This window comes from Notothenia rossii, assembly GCF_949606895.1.
Source record: "Notothenia rossii genome assembly, chromosome: 9".
Lineage (NCBI taxonomy): Eukaryota > Metazoa > Chordata > Actinopteri > Perciformes > Nototheniidae > Notothenia > Notothenia rossii.
The window spans coordinates 81,384,597-81,392,726 of NC_136907.1; the positions used below are offsets into that span (position 1 = coordinate 81,384,597).

Sequence of the window (8,130 nt, forward strand, 5' to 3'; positions counted from 1 at the left end):
CTACCCGTTATAGTTTTGGAGTATCTGTAGGACAGAGTAACAGAGCTGCCTTCTGGACTGAATTATTCTCTCTGTAATGCAGTGAGATTCTCACAGCTGACCCCTGAAGAGAGGAGTAATTCAAAAGACTCAGTTAATAGATCACATTTGATCAACATTAGAAGTTAAGGTTTTCATGCAGAATGTTACGTACCTCTTAGAATGGAAACTAACAGTAGGGAATGTAAATAATAGTCTAATGAGAGCATGTTGAATGAAGGTGATGATGATGATGTTCTGTGTTGAACTCTGGTGAATATGGAAGTTCCTCTCTCTTCTATAGTTCAGGAACATCTTAGCTCCTCCCTGAATCTCTCTGTCTCCTCTTAGATCTGTATTTCACTTTTCTCAGTTACACTTCCTCCTGGGTGACAGATCCAAAGGCAGTCTGTAAATAAAAAGTCAGAGGACCTAGAATTGAACCCTGTGGTACACCACGATTAATCACAGACCAACAGAGAAACTTGTTTTATAAAGATAAGAACAAAAGCAATCAAAACTTGAGTGTGTGATTTGTACCAGTTTATTGAGAGAGGTGATTCAAAGTGTTTGATCAGTCAGTAAATAAAAACGTAATAATAACAATGATGGGCGTTAACGTGAAGTCAGATTAGTGAGAGTTGTTTCAACGAGAGAGAAATCTTTTTAAAATGATCTTAATATAATAAGAATTCTACTTCATACCCAACATTTAAAAGGTCTTGAACACCACAACACAAGCTGTTGTTCCAATAGAACCTTCGATCACATTATGCTCAGAGATAAACTGAAACCAATGAGAAAGTGAGAGGACCTAGGATTGAACCCTGTGGTACACCACATTCAGTCACAGACTGACATAAAAAACATAAACACTTATTTTAAGTTTATGGAGACAGTACTTGTATTTCAAGCTGTGATAAAAGGCCAGATTCACTGATTGAGTTAAACATTTTAACTTGCAGATGTTAATAGAAGGCAGTCCATGTGTTTGTATGGAAGTGAACAATTTTAAATATAACTCAAATTATCAAGCAGGTAAACTTCATTACTTTTTAATCACAAACTATTGATGTTTCTCAGAGAGAGGTTCCCTCTGGTGGATGTTGACCAGTATTGTGTTGTCTTTGCTCCAGAGGTTTTTGTACAGAGTGTTGGTGTTTCCTGTCACTGTGGGCCTCAGAGCACAGTAGAACACAGCAGAGTCTGTCACTGCAGCAGAGGAGATGATCAAATTGATTCGGTTTGACTCCACTGTAATATTCAGTCCAGGGATTGGGTTAGTTCCTACATCGCCTGAAGCAGAGTGTGAGATGAGGAACTCTGGTGGTTCTCCTGGATATTGTCGATACCAGAAGTAATACAAAGCATTAGATCCAGCTTTGTAGGACAGAGTAACAGAGCTGCCTTCTGGACTGAACTCTTCTGTTTTGACTGGAGTCAGATCGTCACAGCTGACGCCTGAGGGAAAGATGAACTCTGTTATTTCATGTTATAAATGTTATTTTAGCAAAACCACACTCAGAAAGCAAGAGTGCAACTATCCTGATAAGATTGCAAAACATATCAGAGAAAAAGATGAGTTCTGCAGGGACAGCATGTTGAATGAAGGTGATGATGATGATGGTCTGTGTTGAACTCTGGTGAATATGGAAGTTCCTCTCTCTTCTATAGTTCAGGAACATCTTAGCTCCTCCCTGAATCTCTCTGTCTCCTCTTAGATCTGTATTTCACTTCTCTCAGTTACACTTCCTCCTGGTTTTCATGTTATCACGTGTGTGTCGTCTGCATAGCTATGGTAACTTATTTCATTGTTATCCATTCACTAAGCTAGTGGAAGGATGTAGATGTTAAAGAGAAGAGTCCCCAGGATGGAGCCTTGAGGAACCCCAAAGGTCATATTCGTCCACTCAGATGTTGAGTTACCTACAGAAACAAAGTGTTTCCTGTCCTTTCAGTAGGATTCAGACCAATAAAAACAGTGCCAGAGTCCCACCCAGTTTTCCAGTCGGTCTAGTAATATGTTGTGGTCAACAGTTTCAAATGCAGCGCTGAGATCTAATAACACTGACAGTGAGATGCTGCCACTGTCTGTGTTTAAGTGGATGTCAATAAAGACGTTAATTAGAGCAGTCTCAGTGCTGTGTGACTGGAACACATCAAAACAGTTATCAAGTGCCAAAACAACTTTTTAATTGTTAAAAAACATTTTTCCAATTATTTTAACCGGCCTATAAATGTTCATCAGTGAAGCGCCAAGGTTGTTCTTTAAGAGTGGTTTGATGACTGCAGATTTCAGGGCCTGTGGGAATAAATATGAAAAACAGGAAGTGTTGGCGAAGGTCCATCAGGAGTCTCGCACCTGGTGGAATGCTCTAATTGAACATTATCAGGATGAATGAGAGAGATACATTAAAGTAACGTGGTGTTGAAGCATCAAATAAAGGAGGCCTCTCTGCTGGGGGTTGAGTTGTTTGAACATTAGTTGTGTTGTTTCCCTAAAGTCTGACAGAGAGAGACTCCCTCTGGTGGATGTTGATCAGTATTGTGTTGTCTTTGCTCCAGAGGTTTTTGTACAGAGTGTTGGTGTTTCCTGTCACTGTGGGCTGCAGAGCACAGTAGTACACAGCAGAGTCTGTCTCTTTAGCTGAGATGATCTCCAGATCAACTCGTTTCTCTGTGTTGTCAATGTGAGCAGAGAAATCAGATTCAGTGGGATGGATCCCTCCTGCCTCTGTGATGTGGAGCAGGAACTCTGGTCTGGATCTCTGGTATTGTCGGTACCACTGGATATTGTAGATACTCCCCTCATATTTACATGTCAGGCTGATGTTTCTGCCCTCTGCAACATGTTCTTCACTTCTTTCTGGCTTTATGCTGTTCATGGAGCCCAGGGCTGCAAAATGAGAATTACTCATGTCAGTTAGTCTGCAGGAGATTTGAACATTAAGAGACTCAACGGAGGGTCTTCAATTTCGTGTCATCTTTGATCAGTTTGAGATAAAACATGACCAAATGTCTTCATGGATCACAACGGTTGCTGCCTTACAGAGATGCATTTCAAAACATTTGGACTACCTATGTTGCAAATGTATTATCTTTTCAATTTACACACGGCATCTATTGCACGTCTGTCCGTCCTGGGAGAGGGATCCCTCCTCTGTTGCTCTCCCTGAGGTTTCTCCTATTTTTCCCTTTAAACTGTGGGGTTTTCTCTGGAAGTTTTTCCTTGTACGATGTGAGGGTCTAAGGACAGAGGGTGTCGTATTGTCATACTGATATTCTGTACAAACTGTGAAGTCCACTGAGACAAATGTAACATTTGTGATATTGGGCTATATAAATAAACATTGATTGATTGATTGATTGATTACACAATCAAACCTCCAGTTATGAAATCTCTGGCTAATACAGCGGGTTAAATGAGACTTTATATCTGTTCCAACACTCACCTATGAAGAGAGAGAAGAGTAAACAGAGGTAAAGCAACATGTCTTTGGAGATGTTGAAGTCAAACAGTCAGCAGATGAGTTCTCCTCCTGCAGAAGTGAAGCAGGAAACAGCCTCTCTGCTGCTCAGCCCTTCTCCTCAACATAAGATCATTGTGCTTTTAGTTCCTCAAACATCTCACAGATCATCTCATTGGTTGATATAAACGTCAGTGGGCGGGGCAAGAGAATCATGTTTTACTGGTTTTAAGCCATCAAAGTACTTTTCTCATATTTAAAACATTTAGTTCTCTTTGTGTTTCTCACCGACACATACATTGAAATGTACAAAAACATAGCAATAACAATGACGGGCGTTAAGGTGAAGTCAGATTAGTGAGAGGTGTTTCATCGAGAGATAAATCTGCTTAAAAATATCTTAATCTAATGAGAATATTGATTCACAGTTGTCATTTAAAAGGTCTTGAACACCACAACACAAGCTGCAGTTCCAATAGAACCTATGATCAGGTTGTGCTCAGAGATAAACTGAATCCAATGACAAAGTGAGAGGACCTAGGCTTGAACCCTGTGGTACACCACGTGAAATCACAGACTCACAGAAAAACTGAAAATAATGTATTTTAAGTTCATGGAGACTACTTACTTTTATTTCAGCGTGTGACAAAAGGCCAGATTCACTGACTGAGTTAAACATTTGAACGTGTGGATGTGAATCAAAGACAGTACATGTGTTTGTATGGTAGGGAGCAATTGTAAATAGATTTCAAATGATCAAGCAGGTAAACTACATTACTGTATCATCACAAACTATTGATGTTTAACAGAGAGAGACTCCCTCAGGTGGATGTTCAGTCAGTACAACATGCACCTAGAAGACACTACAGGAGAGAGCACACCACAGAGAGAGGAACAGGGACTCTTTAAGACTTGATGGACATGTTCACCTTTTCAGGTCTTAACAAACTCTACACTGAACCAGAAGATGTGAACTCTGTAAATGACTCTGTATCAGTGTTACGTGGTGCCAGCAGGCGGGCTGTTGTTTGTTGTGTCCTCCTGCTATTTTCTCTTTTCCCCTGTGTTTCCCTGCATGTAATCAGCAGCTGATCAGAACCTGCCTGAGCACCTCAGACTGGCGGCTGATTGGATCCCCTCACCCTCAGCTGGCCTATCAGCAGCCAGAGCCAGTCATTAAAGGAGGAGCTCCAGGAAGCCTTCTCTCTCTCAGACCTGCTGATGACTCCAGAGCCTCGGTGTGATCTTTGTTGAGTATTGTTAAATGTGTGTGTGGTGGAGGATTTAGGTACATTTGGGATACCCTCTACATCTTTTCAGATGCATACATTATCAGGGGAAAAGGCAAAGTTCCAACATTTTCTGAAAGAGTCAGAATTCAGAATTTTCAAAAAAAGATCTGAATTCAGAATTCTTCAGAAAAAAGTCAGAATTCAGAATTCTCAGAAAAAGTTTGAATTTGTTTTCCCTCCAAAATGTCACAATATTGAGGTTTTCTGAACATTTCTGATTTCTGGTATTTTCTGAAAAATATCAAAATCTTTAGTCTGAATTATGAGAATTTCTGGAAAAAGTCAGGATTTTGAAATGATCGGATTGAGATTTTCAGAATAAACTCAAAAAGGTTATAGTCTTTTCTGATTTTTTCAGAAATCTTTGATTTTTTCAGAAACTCAAACTGTTGATATTCCCCGTAAAGTCAAAAGTTGAGAAATTCAGGAAAATCACAACATCGGGGTTTCTTTGGAGAAAAAAGACAGATTTAGAAAAAGTAAACATTTTCAGATATTCAGGAAAAACGTCAGAATTTGTAGATGTTCATACTGCCTGTGCTGCAGCACCTCTTTTCACCCTCTGTCTGTAACCAGAGCCCAGTCTGCTCTGATTGGTTAGCTCCATAGAGATGTTGATATGGGAATAAACAAAGAGTCTAATGGAGGCCTTTCAGGCAAAACTAAAGCTCCTGATCAGAAATAACAGGAACTACAAAGCTGGTTATCAGCTGACTCTTTGAAACCATGATTTCCTCCTCAGGCTTTTGAGCCCACATTCAATCGGGCATTTGTTGCATCATTTGACTCATGAACAGCATGAAGGGAGTACTATTGGAATACATGTGATGATGTGGTGAGGTGTTTGGATTTGTTAGGTTGCTCTATCCTTTCACAATACTCCATTGATTTTTCAGAAACAAAACAATATTTTACGTTAAAAGTATGCGTTATGCAAAGTGAATATTTTAAGCACCAGGTCTTTTTGGTTGTTAAAATGATTGATGGGGGTAAAGGTGGAGTTTATTTGAATGACTTCATAGAGTACTGGGTAGCTTCATCTATAATATAATGTGTGTCGATTTATATTGTGTATTAATATCCTAAATCTGCTATGTCAGTCAATCTGTAAAATACACGTAGTGAAGTAAAAAGAACAACACTTGCCTACACAATGTAATGAAGTCAAAGTATACATTAGTAAAAGAGTACAATTACCTCAATGTTTTACTTCCGGACAGTATGAGTAAAATTACTTAGTTACATTACACCACTGCAACAATCTAACGCTAGTTCTTCACCATGAACTGTTCCACCTCACACTGCAGTGAACCGTATGTTAGTCAGGACCAGTAGCAATAACAATGATGGGCGTTAACGTGAAGTCAGATTAGTGAGATGTGTTTCATCGAGAGAGAAATCTGTTTTAAATGATCTTAATATAATAAGAATTCTACTTTATACCCAACATTTAAAAGGTCTTGAACACCACAACACAAGCTGTTGTTCCAATAGAACCTTCGATCACATTGTGCTCAGAGATAAACTGAAACCAATGAGAAAGTGAGAGGACCTAGGATTGAACCCTGTGGTACACCACATTAAGTCACAGACTGACATAAAAACATAAACACTTATTTTAAGTTTATGGAGACAGTACTTGTATTTCAAGCTGTGATAAAAGGCCAGATTCACTGATTGAGTTAAACATTTTAACTTGCAGATGTTAATCAAAGGCAGTCCATGTGTTTGTATGGAAGTGAACAACTGTACATATAACTCAAATTATCAAGCAGGTAAACTACATTACTTTTTAATCACAAACTATTGATGTTTGTCAGAGAGAGGCTCCCTCTGGTGGATGTTGATCAGTATTGTGTTGTCTTTGCTCCAGAGGTTTTTGTACAGAGTGTTGGTGTTTCCTGTCACTTAGGGCCTCAGAGCACAGTAGTACACAGCAGAGTCTGTCACTGCAGCAGAGGAGATCTGCAGAGGAACTGATGTCTCGTTGAGTGTAGCATCAAATCTGTCTTTCTGGAACTCTGCAGCATTCTCTCCAATATCTGAGAAACGCTTCAACATGTACTTTGGGTAACCATTGACTTCTTGTTTGTACCAGAACAGATAGGCTGTCTGGGCTGTATTCGATTTCTTAAATGTGCAGTCAAGTGTAACTGTGTCTCCTTCAGTAGCGCTGACTTCTCCTGGTGTCTGGGTCACTGTGTCTTGTCCTTTACACTCTGGGGAAGAAGAGACCATGCAGAGGAAGAGATGAATCAATAAAGATGAAGGATTAAAGGAGAACAATCAGTAGATTTAAACAGTTACCTAGAAACATGTTGTAGTTTCTATCTTACCAAAGGAGAGAGCAGCAAGAATAATCCACAGCCAATGTTCCATCTCTACAACAAGGTTTAAATCAGCAGCAGGAAGTAGCTGATGTTCAGCATTCAGTGTGAGGATGGTTCTCTTCACAGCAGCACTTCTTATTGACTGGATGGTTGAACACAGTGCAGAAGACGTGCACCGCCTACTTGATAATGTGGCCCTCTAGTGGAGGTGAACAGCTCAGTCCAACAGTGTGGAGGAAAGGCTTCCAGCAGCTTGTCAGTGTGTCAGCTGGTGTTTTTGTACAGAGTGTTGGTGTTTCCTGTCACTGTGGGCCTCACAGCACAGTAGAACACAGCAGAGTCTGTCACTGCAGCAGAGGAGAGGCTCAGATTGATTTGGTTTGACTCCACTGTAATATTCAGTCCAGGGATCAAATTATTCACAATCTTTCCATTTCCTAAATGAGAGATGATGAGCTCTGGTGGTTTTCCTGGATATTGTCGATACCAGAAGAAATCTTCACTAGCCGTTATAGTTTTGGAGTATCTGTAGGACAGAGTAACAGAGCTGCCTTCTGGACTGAACTCTTCTCTCTGTAATGCAGTGAGATTTTCACAGCTGACCCCTGAAGAGAGGAGTAATTCAAAAGCCTCAGTTAATAGATCACATTTGATCAACATTAGAAGTTAACGTTTTCATGCAGAATGTTACGTACCTCTTAGAATGGAAACTAACAGTAGGAAATGTAAATAATAGTCTAATGACAGCATGTTGAATGAAGGTGATGATGATGGTCTGTGTTGAACTCTGGTGAATATGGAAGTTCCTCTCTCTTCTATAGTTCAGGAACATCTTAGCTCCTCCCTGAATCTCTCTATCTCCTCTTAGATCTGTATTTCACTTCTCTCAGTTACACTTCCTCCTGGTTATCATGTTATCACGTGTGTGTCATCTGCATAGCTTTGGTAACTTATTTCATTGTTATCCATTAACTAAGCTACTGGAAGCATGTAGATGTTAAAGAGAAGAGTCCCCAGCATGGA

General features: G+C 39.9%; 1 gene segment (V, D, J or C); it reads right to left on the reverse strand.

The window, feature by feature from the left end:
* Nucleotides 1-6,685: 6,685 nt before the first annotated feature.
* Nucleotides 6,686-7,156, reverse strand: LOC307019997 (T-cell receptor alpha chain V region CTL-F3-like). The segment is given in 2 exons: nt 7,114-7,156; nt 6,686-6,996 (listed from the first exon to the last, which is right to left on the reverse strand).
* Between the last annotated feature and the right edge of the window lie 974 nt (nt 7,157-8,130).